This window comes from Protopterus annectens, chromosome 2.part1 (genome assembly GCF_019279795.1).
Source record: "Protopterus annectens isolate FY-2018-M chromosome 2.part1, PAN1.0, whole genome shotgun sequence".
In the NCBI taxonomy this organism is placed as follows: domain Eukaryota; kingdom Metazoa; phylum Chordata; order Ceratodontiformes; family Protopteridae; genus Protopterus; species Protopterus annectens.
The window spans coordinates 741,605,961-741,625,720 of record NC_056729.1 but is presented as its reverse complement, the minus strand read 5'-3'; the positions used below and the strand labels follow the sequence as shown (position 1 = coordinate 741,625,720).

Sequence of the window (19,760 nt, the reverse complement as noted above, 5' to 3'; positions counted from 1 at the left end):
TTTAGAAGACAGTAGAAAGAATTTTCAAGGAAGATTAGAGAAAGCTAGTGAGAACAGTGAGTTAAGGGCAGAAAGTAGATTAAGATACGGGAAGTAGGGGATGATTACGGAGGGAGAGTGCAGTGGCAGAACCAATGACTTTTAAAGTGCTCTTTGGTGGTTGTCTTAAATTGTTTAGGATGTGTAAGGGTCCTGATTTCTAGAAGGAGCCTATTCCAGGCAATAGTGGGGTGATACATTTACATGCTGCGTCCAAATTTAGACTTGGGTTTGTAGATTTGTAGTAGGTCTTGATTAGAGCTTCGGAGAGGTCTGAAGGGAGAATAATGAAAGATGAGAGGGGATAGTGCGGGGATAGTGCTGGGCAGTAAGAAGTTTGGTATAGAATAGAATGGAAGATATGGAGCTGAGAGAAGAAGCCGGTGGGGTAATTCACGCCAGTATAGGTGTTTTAGAGAGAGACAGTGATGGGATTTGTAGATTTATATATATATATATATATATATATATATATATATATATATATCTATATATATATATATATATATATATATCTATATATATATATATATATATATATATATATATATATATACACACACATACATATATATACACACACACGTGTATACATTACATACATACATATATATAAAAACGTGTGTGTGTGTGTGTGTGTGTATATATATATACGAATTTCGGTTTGGCATACTTGCGCGAAAGTGCTTTTCACCAAAGAAGCACTTTAGCTTAAGTATGCCTGTTTGCAAGACTGCACTATGGTGTGGATAAAGGAAAATTCCTTTTTCCTCACTGCAGTGCGGTCTTGGAGTGAGAATATTAAAGTAGGGGGGTGCAACGTAGATTTATTATTATTTTTTTTTAACATACATTAACGAAAGCGCTTTTTCAGTGAAAGCGCTTTCGTTAATATATGTTCGGTGATTATGGATTCGGGACTTTGCACATTCTTGCATAAGCCCTAGATCCATATATATATATATATATATATATATACACACACACACACACACACACACACACATCTTCTTCTTTCGGTTTCTCCCCCTTTCTGGGAGTCCTTTCGCAGCTGGTCTCAGGATCCTCTCATGATTGGCAGTGTGAGTTTTGTTAGTTGGTGGCCGGCGCCCACCACCCGCACACCACAGAAGGGGCACACATGCTGCATGCATGCCTGGGCCGATCCATTAGTGATTCATCCATGGGCACCATCTTTGGGATGTGGGAGGAATATATTTATATATATATATATATATATATATATATATATATATATATATATATATATATATATATGGCTATATATATATATATATATATATATATATATATATATATATATATATATATATACACACACACACACACACACACACACACACATCTTCTTCTTTCGGTTTCTCCCAGTTAGGGGTCGCCACAGCGGATCACCTGTCCTCTCATGATTGGCAGTGGAGTTTTACGGTGTTGAGTTGCCAGCACGGTGCCCACCCGTCCACAGAAGGCACACACATGCATGCACTCATGCCTACGGCCAATATTGAGTGCCCAATCCACCTACAGCATGTCTTTGGGATGTGGGAGGAATATTTTATTTATTTTATATATATATATATATATATATATATATATATACATATATATATATATATATATATATATATATACACACACACACACACACACACACACACACACACACACACACACACACACACACACACATACATACATATATTCAAAGGAATATATATGTGTATATGTAACACTGGACTTTCATCCATATTTCCAATTACTATTCCAAATGGCTTTATTCTTACACTCAGGTTACGGAAACAGAAATATGTTATCAAGTTGGTATAATTAACTGGCTTACGCCCTTCACAAAATCAAATGAAAGTATGGAAATACTAAGACAAGGAAAACTGGTTTGCAAATCTAGTATTTGAGGAACTTTTTAATTCAAAGACTACATGATTTTTCTTCATCAGAAAAAATATCCTAAATTGAAATCATTCAAAATTCAATTTTAGATAAAGATAACATGAATCAATATCGGTCTACAGTTTATAAAATCTAAAAAGTCTTTCACAAGTCTCATTGGAACTTTATGTTAAACACTTCTTTTACAAATTTAAATAAAATGCAAATTGTTTAGAAGTATCCTGCTAAACCAATCTTTCCACCATTTTGGAGGATCTTCTCATGGAAGGTTTTAAACATATCTTTTCTAATTCCACATAAAATTTAAACCTTTTGAAACTCTCCCAGCTCATATCATAACCTAACAGACCCAACCTCAATACATCTTGCCACTCTCTCCTAGATCTCATATTAACAAACCTTCACTTATTTCAATCACCAACCATCCACCATCTTTCATTGACCACTGCCCTATCAAATTTCATATCCATCATCCATATGTAAACATATCTCCAAAGTTCATATTGTTCTGTAATAAATCACTGAACAACTTTAACAACAAACTTAAATTCACCTTCTCCCTTAACTGACTGGTTGTTTTGAGTTCACCTGACCCCAACACTGCTCCAAACTACTCATCTCAATACTGACTGACCTGCGAAACTCCTGCTTCCCAGTAATACAAACACTGCACTAACCGAAAACTATCAACTTAACAACTGGTTAATCCATGAGCTTAAAGCTCTTCAACTCAGAGACAAGGCATGGTATTCTTGGAAAACACTTCCTGCTACTATAAACAGACAGCATTATACCCAGCTAGGCAACCTTGTCAAGCAAGCTATATGTCATCATTACTTTATAAAATTATGCCAACCCTCACAATTACAGAATCATTCAAAACTTTCTGGAAAAAGGTCAGTCTTGCAGGATGGAAGAGCCTTCCCTCCATGAATTCCACATTCTCTCAACTTTCGGCCTCTGACTTCCTTTCACATTTGAGCAACATTTCCATCTCTATCTCTAGCAAATCCCTAAATGCATATGACATTCCCACCTCCTCTCCATAAATCCCCTCAATGCATATGACATTCCCACCTCCTCTCCATAAATCCCCTCATTCTACTTCAGAATTATCACATCCAAGGATATCCACCCTCTGGTTGAGCAATTTACGCTTGATATCCCCCTCCCCCAGGTGCTGACAACCTTCAATCATGGTTTATTTTATCACTGTAGAGCCAATATCATAACCCCATTTAATACATCTACAATCTGTGTACTACACTTATTATGCCTATTATCTGCAAGAATGCCATTGTAAAACCTCTCTCTAAAAACAGTCCCTCCAATCTATCACACTTTAGGACCATTTGTATCCTTCCTACCTTTGGAAAGATTCTGGAAAAATTACTTTACTTGCAACTCACTCAGTACATCAACCAATTCTACTTTCTCTCTCAAAACAGCATGGCTTCTGGTCTGGTTGCAGTACATCTCCAGCTATCTGGACACTAGACGACGGTCTTCTTCTTGGAACAGACAAAGGCCTGAGAATTGTTTTTACTGACCCCACCTGGGCCTCTGAACTAGTTGACCACACAATCATCCTAGACCATCTCACTGAAATAGGCATTAGTGATGACACAAAACCAATTTTTTCAATACCATGGTTCTACAACTTCCTTCCTGGAATTTTCTTTTAACATTCAACATGAGGGTATTTTTTTCCTTAATGTACATTTATACAAGAATTTGGCTAACAGCCATTATGAGACCACCATATACAACAGCTACTTACATTTTCATAGTTCTCATTCTTTCAAACAAAAAAGAGGTATTGTGAAGGGACATTTTATCTGTCTTTCCGGAACTGTATCAGAGAATGAAAATTTTATTAATGAATATATTTTGCTTAGGAATATGTTTCCTGATCTTCTTGATAACATTAAGAATATTCATACTGTGCTTATACTGTGTGTACCATCAATCATGCTATCAAGATTATTTGTCAGGTACGTTACATTAGACACCCACTCCATCAAGCAGACTTTGAAAAGCACATGATCTGGCACAAGTATCTGAAACTATACACATTAATCATACAATATAACAAAACAGGCTTACAGTTAGTAACGTATCTTCTATTGAAGATTAAAAGAATCTTTTCCAACTTGGAGACCCGTTATATTCCTGTGACAGTAAGTAAAGGATACGACATGTCTACAGCTGCAATGACACCAAATATTAAAGGATTAGCACAATGCTCCGTTTTACAGATGCACAAAACAGTCAAAAATGCAAGGAAAGAACCGATTACACTCAAAGTGAAAGAAACCTGTAACAGAGCTTTATAAGTTAAGAATCCCTCCATTAAGGGAACCTTGTTCGGTCTGTTTACTCACCAAGGAACTGATGTGAAACCAGCTAACAACCTTCAAAGTCAAACAAATCTTACAGTAACAGCAGGCAGAAGCAAAGTGCAATATTAATTAGCCAACAGCTAACAAAATTGATACAACTCTATGGCAAAACAGGGTTTGTCTTTTCGGCTTTTCCTGGTTAGGGGTCACCACAGCGGAACTCCGGTCCGCTAATGATTGGCAGTAGATTTTTTTACGGTGCCGAGTTGCCAGACCGACGTCCAACCTTTAGCGAAGGCACACCCATTCACGCATGTCTTTCAGAGGCCACTGGACCGCGGGGAGGACATGCAGACACCACACAGAAGGCACTCCAGCTGAGAATCGAACAGGAGAACCTCTTGCTGTGAGGCAACAATGCTACTGCTGTACCACTGTGGCTTCCCTACGGCAAAAGAGTAACAGAAAAATTCAATATGCGGTGCTAAAATCAGGACATCTATAATTTTTCTACAGAAAATGCATATTTTTATAAATCTTATTCTAAGTGATCATGGTCGATATTTAGGAACTATTCCTGATTACAGCCTTTGTTCCTAATGCTGTAGGTAAATGGCTGAAGACTGTGTGAATATATGTCTTGTACTGTCCCCACTTGCCATGGTGGCATGTTGGGCAAATACAGTTCCCCATGCATTACAAAGAAATATGATCAAATTTCCTCTCATAACCATTGGTGTGCTCTTGAAATGGATTCTAAAAATTCATCTTACATAGTAAATTTCTTGGAACATTTTTCTGAAATATATATAATGGCCCTTCTATATAGGTTCATAGGTGCATATTAGGCTAATGACCACATGGGATACATGGCTAGGCTAGAAAGCCCTAAGTGTACCTAACAAGTTTTAGGAACAAGATTATTCTAATGGGTATATGTAAGCTCAGGCTTGGGTGGTCAAGCATTTAGAGGCTTTGTCCATTAGCTATATAGCTGCCAGTCAGGAGGTGAATTCCCTACTGCCCAACCAAAGTTATGCTTTAATTGGGTTAGGGAAAAATTCTGCTTCACATGGATGGGAAGCCTGTTCCATAAAGGGCTAGTGTCCGAGTCACACACCCGTCCCTCCAAAATGCCCTATTTGTGTCCCAAACATGGTTTAAAGTCCCTTGATCAGGCAATTCTGATGCTATTTGTTTTGTAGCTATGCAGAAAGTTCATTACAGTAGGATCCAAGGATGCCTTGTATGCCAGGCATAGATTGCCCCTCAACGGTCTGTAGGAGATATAGTACAAGAAGGCGGCTTTAAGGCAATCCATGGACAACATGTTGTTTATGTCCTTTATCCTTTTTGTGAGGACCCTTAGATGTTCCAGTTTCTGGATGTGCTAGTCACGTACATACAGAAGAGGGCGTTTTACTCAATATCAATCATATCATCATAGATGGAGATACTTTTTTTTCTTTTATCTGCAATACTCCAAGATCAAATGGTCAAATACCACAGTGACCTAAATTCACAAATGGCACATTTATGTTTCTTTAACTGCTCCTTATATTACATACAATCTGTACAGTATCACAACAAAACATCTGGCAGTGGGCACAAAGGATTAACTCTGAGCAGGTAGTAGTCTGCTTCTTTTAGTACCACGTTTGATTCCCTCAGCCTCCATTTGCCTCCTATGAGACTCTGAGCAAGTCCCTTAACCAGACCCTGCCCAGAGGTCACCTCTAAAAAGGTACACTACCATCCAGTGGGCCTACCAATTTAAACACATTTAAACATGAGTTTATACATATCCAGAAGAAGTTAGGAATTCTTCCAGAATTAGCACTTATTACGAAATAAAAATGTTAAAAAAAAAAAAAAAAAACATATGGAAAAATTGCCTCAAAAACTTCACAACTTTACTGGGATACAATAAGCACTTTCATCCCTCTGGATGTCTTCAGACTGATGTTACAATGAAACATGCATACTCACTTAAATACCGTTAAAAAAATCACAATCATCATCAGAAAAAAAAAAGCATGTGACCATTAGAAAAAAAAAGTTGCATGATTGTCAAGGTTTCAACCTAAATTCCTTAAGGAATAATTTAAAATTCTCAGTTTATTAAGCCACAGAGGGACACAACCATTCAATCTCAACGGAAAGAAAAATTCTTTCATCTAAAGTTCCTCAGCCTAATCCTTTCTCATATTCAACTTCACACAGTAAAGCCTCTAAAAAACACACATTTATTTTATTTATTTGCAGTTTTGTTTGCCAGGATAGTCCAATTGGGCCACGAGGAGCCCGTTTTCAATGAAGTCCTGGGGAGAAACGCTCCAGAAAAATACAAACACACAATACACATTGCACATTTACGTTACAGATTATCTCATAGAAATACAAAGTAAATATAACACGAAAAGGGTAACAATGATAACATAACATCAGTATAGTTTGTAAAACAGCAATAAAAAAAACACTGTTTTCACACAAAAGTAGCAGCAAAGGCTAACTTAAGTAGTTGGTCAAATAGTTCAATACAGCTGTGGAATTATAGGAGGCAGTGATGGTGTATTTAGTTCTAGGAGAGTAGGAAGTGGTATTAAAAGGATTAGGCAGGATGGGAACAGGAGCACTTTCATTGTGAAGTTAGGTGCGAGTGCAGCAAGGTTTTAAATGAGGAGAGACTGCTGGTGATGCAGATAGGAGATGGTAGAGAATTCCAGAGGTGTGCAAGTGAGAAGGACATTAGGTGATTCCCAGCTGGACGTGTGGGTTTGTGCAATTTAATTAGTTTTTGGGAATTAGATCTTGGAAGTCATTCTGGTTCATACATTTCAAAGGTAGTGGCTAGGGAGGGACAGAGAGAGGTGTTGTAAAGGAGTGTGTGTGCTTGGATGAGTTGGGTACAAGTGAGGAGGTTAGGTAACTCAAGCCAGTTTAGTTGGTGAAGAGAATTATAATGGTGAGAAATGGCTCTGTGGCCTGCTGCAAATTTTTTTATCTTGTTATACTTTTGAATGCATAAATAGTTTTCATTTCCTGATTTCAGTGCATAAATGTGTTCATACCCACACTGTTGTGACCAGCATACAGACATGTGATGCAATCTAGCCACATAAATCACAATGCTGGACAAAACTCCTGGGATCATATTTTACTTACTTCAAATAACAATAAACTTGTATGCAACCAAGATTTATATACTTTTTACACTTACCACACACATCCTACACCTGTACCTCCCTCTGGTGCTATATTTTATCATCTGCTTTTCCAATTTAACCTTCATGCTTCTGCATACAGTTCGACACTTTGCTTTGCCATGATATCATCTCCTGGAAAGTTAAGGTACAGCAACACTAGGCTCAATGCCACCCTCTCTTCCAGACTGCCATCACTGGCAATTTCAGGTAACACTCCAAAGCAGGGAAAGGACACGCAGTTATTTAGACTCCAGTGTGACTTTTCATTCTAATGACCAAAGAAGTGCCTTAAGTAAGGACTTTTCCTATGCTGTCACTGTTTAGTTAGGTACCTCTGGAATTGGTGTAAGAAAATTTCACTGCTGCTGCTATTTCCTGCCTTAGAATATGTGTAACTGCCCCCTTTCACATTAGAGGTGTCTCAGGAATACTTTCTATACCGGGTACCCTTCCTATTGGAACTTTTTTTTTTTTTTTTTTTTTAACTCTGCTGCTTGTATACCAGACACACTCCTATTTGCCTCTTAGCTGTAAGGCATAGTGAGTTACTATTTGAGTTTTGGCTGCTGTCTGTCCCGTCTGCTACATATGTCTCTCTCCTAACTTCCCGTCTACTTTACCCCATATGGACTGGCCATATTCTAGCTCCTTTAAAGCGCCCTCGTATTGTTATATCATACACTGTACTTTTCTATCTCCTGCTGATAACATCTTCCCTGTTTTTCATGTTAATACCTCTAACTTTTTGCAGTCAGTTTTTAGCACTGTCACTACCATTTCTATATCCTAGTCTATTAAAACATCTTTTACTTACCTTTTGCAAATCCTGGTTGTTTTCCTGCAGGACTTAACTTGATCCTGCTATGCTCGGCTTCGAGTTGCTTCCCAGCTACCCCTGACATCACTTCCTTTACACTGAGCCTACCCCCTCCTTATCCAAATTCCAACCTAACACAAAACCATACCTCTGAAGCATACCTCATTATCACGAATGTTAATTTGCGTTCTTAAGTTCATGTTCCTCAAACGTTCCACATTGAAAGGATCTGTCCACATTTAGAGTTAGCAATTTTTTTTTTACAAATATCCATGGTAAATAAAACAAGCACAGTACTTCATTAAAATAACTATTCTGCAAAAAAAAAATCCCATTTTAAACACTATATGCGCTTCCTAGTTGAAGTTGTTAAACTGTTTGCAAATGCTCCACATTTTGCCCGTTTGTTCCACATTATGAGAGGTGGCGTTCCTCATTTAGATGACAGAGCTATGCACAAGACCTCTATCTCCTCGCACCTGCAGCAACATAACCATCTCACAAAATAAACCACTCACGTTCTCACTCGCCCCAACCACACTCATCTGCACTTCATACAACTACATGCCCCTTAACTTCATTAGTGTCCTCCGTTAAATTCTGCACCATGTATCTCTGACTGACTTCAAATATCATTAACACTACTCCATTTCCTCAGTCATTATTACAGAATTAGAATTAGCTAATAATGAAGACATAATAGGATAAGATTTGTCTTAACTATCTCTGCCTCCCTCTACTCACTTTTCCTTCTCTATAACCACCGAAATATCAAATGCTTCTCCAAGTATAGTGTCAATTTCTGCCGCTACAAGCATCCTATCACTGTGTACTTTCACCTCTACACACCTCTCCTACTACAGTTTACTAAGCACACTATAACATCAGACACAGACATCCTCCAGAGAGGTCTCATAGAAATGGATAACTGGTGCCAGAGCCATGGCCTTAAGCTAAATGCCAAAAAATGTATAGTCATACCCTTTGGGAAAGACAAGGTAACCCCTAATTACCACATAGGTGGTAATCCTAAACACGGAAGAAGTTATCAGGGACCTGGGGACCCAAGTTGACAGTAACCTCTCTTTTGACACTCACATTGCCAAAGTGGTTAGGAAGACCTTCTACATTGCCCACCTGATCATGAAGGGATTCACATCCAGATCAGGAGAGGTCATTGTACCCCTGTACTCTTCACTTATCAGACCAATGATGGAGTACAACGCTCCATTCGAATGTACCTTACCCGACACCTGCAGCAGTTGGAAAGACCCCAAAAGTTCCTCACCAAAAGGATAAAGGGGCTCAAACATATGTCATACGCTGCCCGACTGAAGAAACTCCAGCTCTATTCAGTCGCATACCGTCTGCTCAGAGGTGATCTGTGCCTGACATACAAGGCCATGTCCAACCCGGAATTAATGGACATGCTCCACCTCAAAAATCCAAATCCACCAGAGCCACGAGAGCAAGAGACTTAAACCTCAACACGGATATAAATAGGACATGCTGGAGGGACAGATTCATCACCCAGAGACTCCCTACACTATGGAACAGAATCCCAGTCCATGTGAGGCAGAGCCCCTCACTGACTCTGTTCAAGAGAAATCTTGACGAGTGGATGGGAGATCGTAGGTTTACCCCGGGAATCATCTCTGTGTCACTGCTGGACAGAGGCACAGCAAACTAATGGGTATAGTATTCTCATCCTAAGGGGTGGTGAAAGCCACACACACTCTGGCTAGGCTTATAAATGCCCTAGGGCAGATAGCCTAGTATGAACCTATGAAGCCAGGAGCAGGTATACCAATATATCTCCCTGCATTTTTAATCTTTCACCTTGTCTATATTTAACGCAAAAAAATTCTTAAATACCATCTCTCCACTCAACAAATAAAACTCGTACTGGTCCCCTTTAAATCAAAACACTTGCTCTCAAAAATGCCACAGTGTGGTAATGTACACCCCAACCTAGGCCCCCAAAAACTCACCAATTAATCTAAATAGCAAACAACCACCCCTACAAAATTGTGAATTAACTGACCCCCACTTCATCTACAACCTCAAACTACACCTCTTCCCAGCTGTAATGTCCTATCCTTAAGCAATCGCATACACATACTAATAAAACTAGCACAACCCCCCACCCCATCATTCTCCCATTTGTCTTCCAAAAAAAAAAAAATGAATATTGTCACTATCAACCTCTGTAGCATTTGAAACAAAATTACAAAACTACATGCCTCGATATCATAACATAACCCCGAAATATTTTCGCCATCACCGAAACCTGGCTTAAGCCTCATATTAAAGATTCTGAACTACTTCCTCCAGGCTACAGTATTATCAGAGCTGATAGGCCCACAAGAAAAAAAAAGAGGGGTAGCCTTAATTTATCCAAGTTCATACAATCTTTCTCCTTATTCTCACATCATAAAATTCCACAATGCTGAAATACTAGTTTCACTGCTAAAGCTTAACAATAAAAAATTGCTATGTTTTGTTATGTCTATATCCCACCTGGAAATAATATAACAACTTTAGAAAAAGCCCTCTCCTGGACAAATAATTATATACTTTATGAAAAAAATCATACTAGGAGATGTAAATACAGACTGGCAAAAGTTATCAAAACTCAAACTAGACAATTCCAACAGTAAAGGTGCAATTCTACATCGGGTACTGGTCTCCAACCCTAGTAAATTACCAACCTCTGGAAACTTATCCAAACTCATTTAGTAACCACCTTCCAGCTTACATTCATAGACATTCCAGCTTACATTCATAGACATACCACCCACCAACCTTTCACTCTCCAACTAAAAACAATTCAATAAAGACAACTGCATCAATGCAGTGAAAGCCTTTAAATGTTCTGTCCTAAAACTTCTCCACTCAACAAGGTAGTCAATACTTTTAATACCTTATTCTTACACACTTTCCCATTCTGCAAAAGAAAGAGTGAAAATGAACCATGTGCCATGGCTCACTAACCAAACACTACAATGTCTAAAAGACAAAGCTTGGAAAAAATAGCTTAAACTTAAGAGCTCCCCATAACCTGCAACTTTAGAGAATTGCTCAATAAGTCAAAAATAAGTTAACCTAGATAAATGAAAGTTATGTACTTAGCTTAACAACAGATCAGTGTTGTTTTTATTTTCATCTAGTTCAACGTGTGGGCTATTGGATCAAACTACTTCCACTTGTGTCATAGTATCGGATCCAAGAGGTCTGACTCCACCCCATCTCACAATTCCCTTCTTTTGCCTGAATTACTTTAGATTAAATTTGCTGGATGACTTCATTTGTAATAAGTTATGTAGAAAATAAAGAAGGTGAGAAAAGGAACCACTACATAAGCATTGAACCAGATGAAAATAAGACAACATGGATCCCTCGTTATGGTAAGTACATAACTTTCATATCCGATATTGTCTATATTCACCCGATTCAAACATGTGGGACAGATTCCCAACCTACCCAAAAGGAACATGGGTGGACTCAAGGAAGGACTCGTATGGCAGAGCTGAAAGATGTGTGAATCCTAGAATGCACATCTAATTTACAATGAGACAAAAAAGTATGAGCTGAAGACCAAGTCACTGCAGCACACACTTCACTGACAGGTACACTTTTTGCAAATGCTGGTGAAGTTGCCATCGCTGTGGTAGAATGAGCCTTAGGCTTTGATTGTAAGGACAGGCCCTGCCCTTCTGACTTATTAAAAAAATGCAGTTACTTTAAACAAGTTACCCAAATTTTGTCTTGGAGAAGGGTAAAAACAATTGGTCTGATTTCCTGATGCCCTCAGTGTGATACAGACAGAACCTATGTTGTCTATGGCCATCTAAGGTATATAGAGTATATTTTCTTTTGTTAGCAAAGTTAAAAACTGGCAAATGAATCTGTTGGTTCAAGCTAAGATTCTGAAGCTACCTTGGGGAGAAAAGAGGAGTTTGCCTGAGTTGACACTCTGTTCTTGTGAAAAAGAAGGAATGGGGATTTGCACAAAAGTGCTTGTAATTCCAACACATGCATTGATGAAGTGATAGCAACCAAGAAGATGGTCTTCCATGAAAGAAACTTTTGAGACAGCAGCTTCAGCGGATCTTAAATGAACTGAGGGTCTCACTAAAAATGTTCCTTTAAGGAAGGCATGGTTTAATTTAAGTGAAGCAATGGATATACTGTTGTATCCTATGTGAAAATTTGAAATGTCAGCTACATGAATTGTAGAGTAACTACAGCCTGCCCTAAACGGTTCACATAGAAACTCAAAAATCTGAGGTAAAGGGGATGAAAAAGGCTGTAACCTTTTGAAGTGGCCCACAGAGAAAAAAAGTTTCCACTTAACTTTTGAAATTCTTCTTGGTTGAGTCCCTTTGAGAAGAAGAGATTATGTGGACTACTGAGGCAGAAAGCCTGGCATCTCTGGCAATGACTAAAATAAGAGAAACCATATGGTTAGTTTTAGGGCCTGGAGATCCGGTAGGGGTAATTCAGACGGGTGACGGAGGAGACCCGGGATGGGATCCAGAACCCATGGTGGTTGCAGAAGATGAGACCAAATAAAAGGGGAACCATACCTGCAGAGGTCAGAAGAGGCCAATAATGATTAGCCTGGTCTTACATTCCATAGCTTTCTGAATGAACTTGGTGATGAAGGGAATTAGTGGAAAGGCATAAAGGAGATCTGGAGGCCAAAAATGGACTACAGCATCTACTGGTGACTGTCCCTGTAGAGGGATGAGGGTGAAGTAACTGTTGCATTTGTTGTTGAGGTATGAAGCAAACAGGTTGATCCCAGTGGCTGAAAATTTCTGTTGCCACTGCTAGGTTAAGAGATCATTTGTGAGGGAACAGAATAGTTCTGCTCAATTTGTCCACCAGAATATTGGACATCCCAGAAATGTATGTTGCTATTAGAAAGTGTTCTGAATGCAAGACCCCACTAACAAACTCTCATGGTTTCCTGGCAAAGAGGGTACGGGTGCATTCCACCTTGTTTGCTGATGTACCAAACCAACAACATTTTGTCCGAGTGGAGAGCGATCACATCCTTGGGTAGGAGGCCCTGAAATGGCTGCAATGTTAAGAGGACTGCCCTCCACTCCAAGACACTGATGTGAAGTTTGGCCTCTATTGATGACCACATTCCTTGAACTGTCTTCACTTCTGAATGCCCTCCCACCCAAGAATGGGAAATGTCCGTTGTTATCATGGCTTTGGAAGTAGGAGGATGGAAGGGTCTCCCCTGAACAACTGTCTTGGAAAAAATACACCACGGAATATAATCTCTACAGACCTGAGCAAGGAGAATCCTGATGTTAAGTGGTTGGAGTTTTTGTATCCACTGTACAGCTAGTGTCCACTGTAGAACTCAAATGTGATCTCTGGCCAACATCTTCAGTTTCTCATTTCCACTTTGACTGCTAAAGCTTTCAATGAGAAACTTTAGTAGGAGCTGTACTTTCTATACCTTATGGAAGCATACTTTAACTTCTCTTATCTTTACTCATGCTGCTCTACACTCTATTCACATGTATCGTGCATCATTCACCTCTATACTGCCATATAAGAGACTCTAATAAATGCCAATGGAATTAAGTTATCTCACTAGCCTGCAGTGTTCTGGCACTCTCTCTCTCCCAAATACAAATTAATGTGCTGCACTCTGAGAATCAGACAAGACTAAACATGAAAGAAAAATGGTGAGACAAATTCAGAAGCCTTTGGGGTCTCAAAAAAATATGAGGCTTGTAGGAGAACTAGCACATTCAGCAGAGGGCTACAATCTCCAAAATTAAATGAAGCCTAGCTGGTACAGCTAGGAATGTATTACAGCAGCCTCCTTCATGTAGAATTTTGCTGGTGTGAAGTCAGAGTCTCAGGCATTTGAGAACTCAAAAAAAAAAAAAAAAAAAAAAAAAAAAATGGTTTTCAAAGTGAGCATTTGCTGAATACTTCCTGCCACCTGGCAACAAAAGTATAATACTGAACGGCTACGATGGAGAACACTGCCAATACACTGAAAGTCCACAAATAATCCTCGACCGTGTAACAATCATGCAGGCTGCACAGAAATCAGAAAAAAAACACAAAAAAACATGATTTAATGCCCCATGTGTAGCCGATGCAAAAGTGGGACAGAAAGCTTTACATCAGGACTGTGCAGTACAAACCAGAATAAAAAAAACAGACAAGAAAGGCTAGGATTCGTAAATGGCTGGGGAGAGTAAATAAATGCAATACTTCATAAAACATATAAAACCAGAGCCATAGCTACATCAGGGCAAAGTGTCAGCTGTTTTGGACACAAACTGTTAGGAGGCGAAGTGTGTGTGTGTGTGTACCGTCACAGTTCAGCACCAGTCTGGATGAACGAATGCTCAGGGAATCTATTTACCTATCAACTGTTGTAAAATTTATTTCACTACTCATGACACAAAACACTGCATGGACTGCAAGTTGAACTTTGTTTTGCCAAATGCTGGTTTACGCTAATCCCATACATTAATTCTGCAATCCATGAAATCATGCTTTCATCATTACTATTAGCAATGGAATAAGCAACATTTTATACTTACAAGACAGCACAGTTAGAAATAAAAATCAGTTTGCATACATGTAATACACAGTGCATTTTTCAGCACACTTTTTTGTATAGATCCTGCAACATCTCTGGCTGCTGCTTCTGTACTACTGATTAAATCAGGATAGTGAAATAAACATCCATGAGAAACACTTTTTTTTATAAAAAATGAAGTGAAAAAGCTTATCAATAAAATACAGCCACAATAATCAGCATCCTCCTAGCAAGATCCCCCTTCATCATTCACAAAGCCACAGCTCCCCACTTTTAAATACAAGGACATGCAAAAGACTCAAAAGGCAAACTATCATTATTTCCATCAGTTTTTTTAGTAGGAGAAGCTGAAATGTAGGAGTGTGTGTGTGTGATCAATGCACCTTAAACAATGTCAGTTACTTATATGGTGTAAACACACTATATTTTTCATTCGGCTGTGTTTCAGATCTGCCTGTTACAGCCAGAACACCCATCATGGCTTTAAATAACAAAAGTCACCGATTATGTTGGAATACTTATTTTAGTTATTATGTCTTTGTCTCACCATATTACATTGGTGAACCCCAAGCAAAACCCAAACCGATTACTTTTTTTCATTTACTTAAAGAATCAGCACACAGTCAAAGCAAGCCATTCATCATTAGCAATGTCTCTCACAAGCCAGCTGCTGACTTACAACAGTAGGTTTGAAGATTGTCAAAATCACCCAAGGCACAAAGTGTTATAGGGTGCAACTGGCAGATGCCGATTGGTCTTTTGCACATTACCAGCACTCAGAAATGAATGCCAGTATTGCATCTGGGGTCAGGACTAAAGCGCTTTACCACTCTTTGTATGAATTAATCTGTAGCAAGCAGATCTGTACAGATTAAAAACACAGGCTTTTTTTTCTATGTGAGAGAACATAAACCACAGGACTTTTTGTTTGCTTTTTTTTTTCTCTGAATTTCAACAGGATCTTTTTATCTCAAATCTTAGGTTCATAAGTTCATAGATTCATACTACGCTATCTGCCCTGGGGCATTTATAAGCCTAGCCCGATTGTGTTTGGCTTACGCCACCCCTTGATTTGAGTATACTGCGCCCTTTTTAAAGTTTAGTTTACTGTGCCTCTGTCTAATAGTGACACGGAAGTAATCCCCGGGACAAACCTATGATCCCCCATCCACTCATCAAGATTCTTCTTGAAGAGAGTCAGTGAGGTGCTCTGCCTAACATGAATTGGAATTCTATTCCAGAGCGAAGGGAGCCTCTGGGTTATGAATCTGTCCCTCCAGCATGTTCTATTTATTTCTGTGCCGAGGTTCAAGTCCCTCGAGCGCGTGGCTCTAAGGGATTTAGATTTACTGAGGTGGAGCATGTCCATTAATTCTGGATTGGACATAGCTTTATATGTCAGGCATAGATCGCCTCGAAGTAGGCGGTATGCAACTGAGTAGAGCTGGAGTTTTTTAACCGAGCAGCATATGGCATCTGTTTGAGTCCCTTGATCCTCCTGGTGAGGTACTTTTGGGGTCTTTCTAATTGTTGCAGGTGTCGGGTAAGGTACATCCCAAAGGGGGCATTGTATTCTATGATGGGCCTTATGAGGGATGAATAAAGGGGCACGATTACCTCTCTTGATCTAGATGTGAATCCTTTCATGATGAGGTGGGCTATGTAGAAGGTCTTTCTAACCACTTTGGCAATGTGGTTGTCAAAGGAGAGATTGCTATCAACTTGGGTCCCCAGATCCCTAATTACTTTCTCTGTACTTAATGGGTTACCACCTATGTGGTAATTTGTGGGCACATTGTTTTTGCCAAAGGGTATGACTACACACTTTTTGGCATTTAGCTTTAGACCATGGCTCTGGCACCAGTTATCCGTCTCTGCGAGACCTTTTTGAAGGATGTTTGTGTCAGCTGGAGAGTCGATTATGGCACCCAGTTTGCAGTCATCTGCGAACTTGGTGAGCCATAGTCCTCCCACGTTGGCCTGTACCTCAGAAAAGTAAATACCGAACAAGAGAGGTCCCAGGACAGAACCTTGTGGGATGCCACTTGTGACCGGCTTCTAGTCTGACATGGCTCCAGCAACTCTGACTCTGTGGGTTCTGTCTTTGAGCCAGTTTGCGACCCATCTTGTGACATAGGCGTTTATATTTAGGCTGGATAGCTTATCTATGATGCCCGAGTGGGGTATTGTGTCAAATGCCTTTGCGAGGTCCAGATAGGCTGTGTGGACTACCTTCCCTTCATCTATGGCCTTGGTGACTGTTTTGAAGAAGTCTACCAGGTTCAAAAGGCAGGATCTGCCCTCGACGAAGCCAAATTGGGTAGGATCTAGTGTCTGTAGATCCCTAATGTCTTTGTTTATGAGTTCCATGATGATCCTCTCCATAGCCTTGCATACTAGGCTAGTCAGGCTTATGGGGCGATAGTTTCCAGGATCCGCAGAGGTGCCACCTTTGTGGAGTGGGACCACTGTTGCTGTACGCCATTCTTTGTATCCTGTAGTGAGGCTGAGATTGTACAGCAGTTTTACTTGAGGGATTAGTTCTTCTTGGAGTTCATGTAGGACACAACCCGGGACGCCATCTGGTCCCATGGAAGCAGTGTTTTTTGCTTTGGAGAGGGCAGCCTTCACCTGGGCATCAGAGATGTTTGGGAGGCTGCACTCTGCCGGGATAGATACTTGCTCTTTTGGGGGGGGAGAAGTTTGCACTGAACCTGTCTGCCAGGATATTGGCGATGTCTGTGGGTTCAGTGTAATTTTTGTCATTTAGAATCAACTCAGAACAAGTCTGGGAGTTGCATCCCAGGTTCCTAACATAATTGAAAAAAGCCTTATGATTGTCTTTAGTGTCCTGTGCAATTTTTCTCTTGAAGCTGGCCTTGGAGGATTTTATGAGGGATCGTAATTTTTTGCGAGTACTGATCAGAGATAACTTCCCTTTTGGGGATTTTGCTCTATCATGTAGTAGCTTCCTCCTTCTGTTGTACAGTTTATTTATGGCTGGGGTCCACCAGACTGGACGCCTGCCTTTGGATGATTTGGTCTTGATTTTGTTTGGGATAGCATGATCCATGCATTCCTGGAGATGTCCGTAGAATGCGTTTATATAGGATTCTGCAGTTTGGGCCATAGTTTCCACTGGCCCGGGGGCCTTGAAGGATTCCACTTCAGTTTTGAGAAGTGTGAAGTTCGCTTTTGAGAAGTTTTTCACTGTGGTTTTCTGGGCTGGAGGTGGGGTCGGGATGTGGATATCCAGTGAAATTAATTTATGGTCTGATCTTACCAATGAGGGATATACTTCTGGTATGGAGCATAGAGTCCCCATGTTGGTAATGATCAGGTCTAGTATGTTTTCCCCTCTTGTGGGACTGGTGACTAGTTGTTCCATAGCATTTGAGTTTATAAATTCCAGGAACCTTTGGGCTAAGGTGCTTAGGCTTGAGTAATGCTCCCAGTCTATGTTTGGGTAGTTGAAGTCGCCCAATATAATGGTGTTCAGAGAGATCTTAGTGTTCTCCAATGTTTGCAGGAAAGCCGAGTGGGATTCCTGACTTTGAGAGGGTGGTCTGTAGGATGTTATAAACTGAAAAGCAGTCTTGCCCACTGTCAGTTGCACATGGATGGTCTCCGATACTTCGTGCACTGCCACTAACCTGGAGGTATGGATATCCTTGATAAATATGGAAACTCCCCCTCCTTTTGTGGTTCGGTCCGGATTTTGGGGCCGAAAAGCATGATATGAGGTATAACCTGGCAGTGCTGGGGTGCTCTCTGGAGCCTTGAACCAGGTTTCTGTCACTGCACAGATATCGATGTTCTCCATACTGAGGAGAGCTTCGAGTGCATGCATCTTGAGATTAAGACTTCTGGCGTTTAGCAGCATTACCCTTAGTTTCTTGTTCCTTGTGCTGTCTATGGAGGTGGGTTTGACTTTTGAGCCTTGCCTAAAAAAGGCACAATGGGGGTGGCAAGAGCCTTTGCCAATATCCGAAAGCCCAGGGGTGACAGGTGCAAGCCGTCCCTAGCAAAGCAACGTGGCTTGTCGAGTATGTCATCCCAGGCTGACAGGCACTGGATCCCCTTTGAATGACACCAAAATTTTAGCCAATTGTTAAAATCGATCATTTTGTCTTTATACTGTGGCAACATTCTAGGTGCGGGTAAGATGCTGCTCAAGGTCAGGGTCATACCGGCCTGGGCTACATGATCAGAGAGCTCCTCTATGTCTCTTTTCATGTAGTTGAGGGAGGTACGTCTCAGGTCATTCACGCCAGCATGTACAATGACCGAGTCATATTTGTATTTGCTTTGGAGTGACCCGAGTGCTTGCATGATGTGGCGGATCCTAGCGCCTGACAGGCAGCTCACTGTGACCTTCTCTTTATTCAGCCTGGTGAGCGGGACGTCAGTGTGTCTGACAATAGAGTCACCTATTACAAGGGTATCAGGTGTGTTATTCAGCCTTAATGGCTGTGACTGCTTGGCACACTGACGTTGTGTGCTATGTGTTGTACGTGTTTTGTTTTGGGGTAGCGTTTGCTTGGATGTCTGCTTTGGAGGTCTCTGTTGCTTAAGTAGATTTTTATTTAGAGCCTCCGAGTATGTTTTTGTGTTTTTATGTGTTTGGTTCGCTGTTGTGGTGGGACTATGTGATTTTGGAATTGTGTTGTGTGAGGTTACCTTCTCCTCCTGACTGGTTACACCAGTTTTGAGATGAGAGAGCTCATCCTCCAGTTTGGCTATATGGTTGCATCTCTGACATATATTTGAACCTGTTTGGAGGAGGAGAAGGTTGTCCGTGTACATGAGATAGTTGTAACATTGCCTCAAAATTCCCAGAT

At 40.3% G+C, this 19,760-nt stretch overlaps 1 protein-coding gene across 6 annotated transcripts in view; it reads right to left on the bottom strand.

Annotated features, from left to right (window-relative positions):
• Window positions 1-19,760, bottom strand: part of ARFIP1 (ADP ribosylation factor interacting protein 1) — a 1,064,000-nt gene that overhangs the window by 966,160 nt on the left and 78,080 nt on the right. Inside the window, exon 2 of one of the 6 annotated variants that reach the window (XM_044062456.1) lies at window positions 4,072-4,173. The exons of the other annotated variants lie outside the window; for them this stretch is intronic. The gene's annotated coding sequence lies outside the window, so the exon portion shown is untranslated. The remainder of the gene's footprint in view (window positions 1-4,071; window positions 4,174-19,760) is intronic. 6 annotated transcript variants of the gene reach the window in all.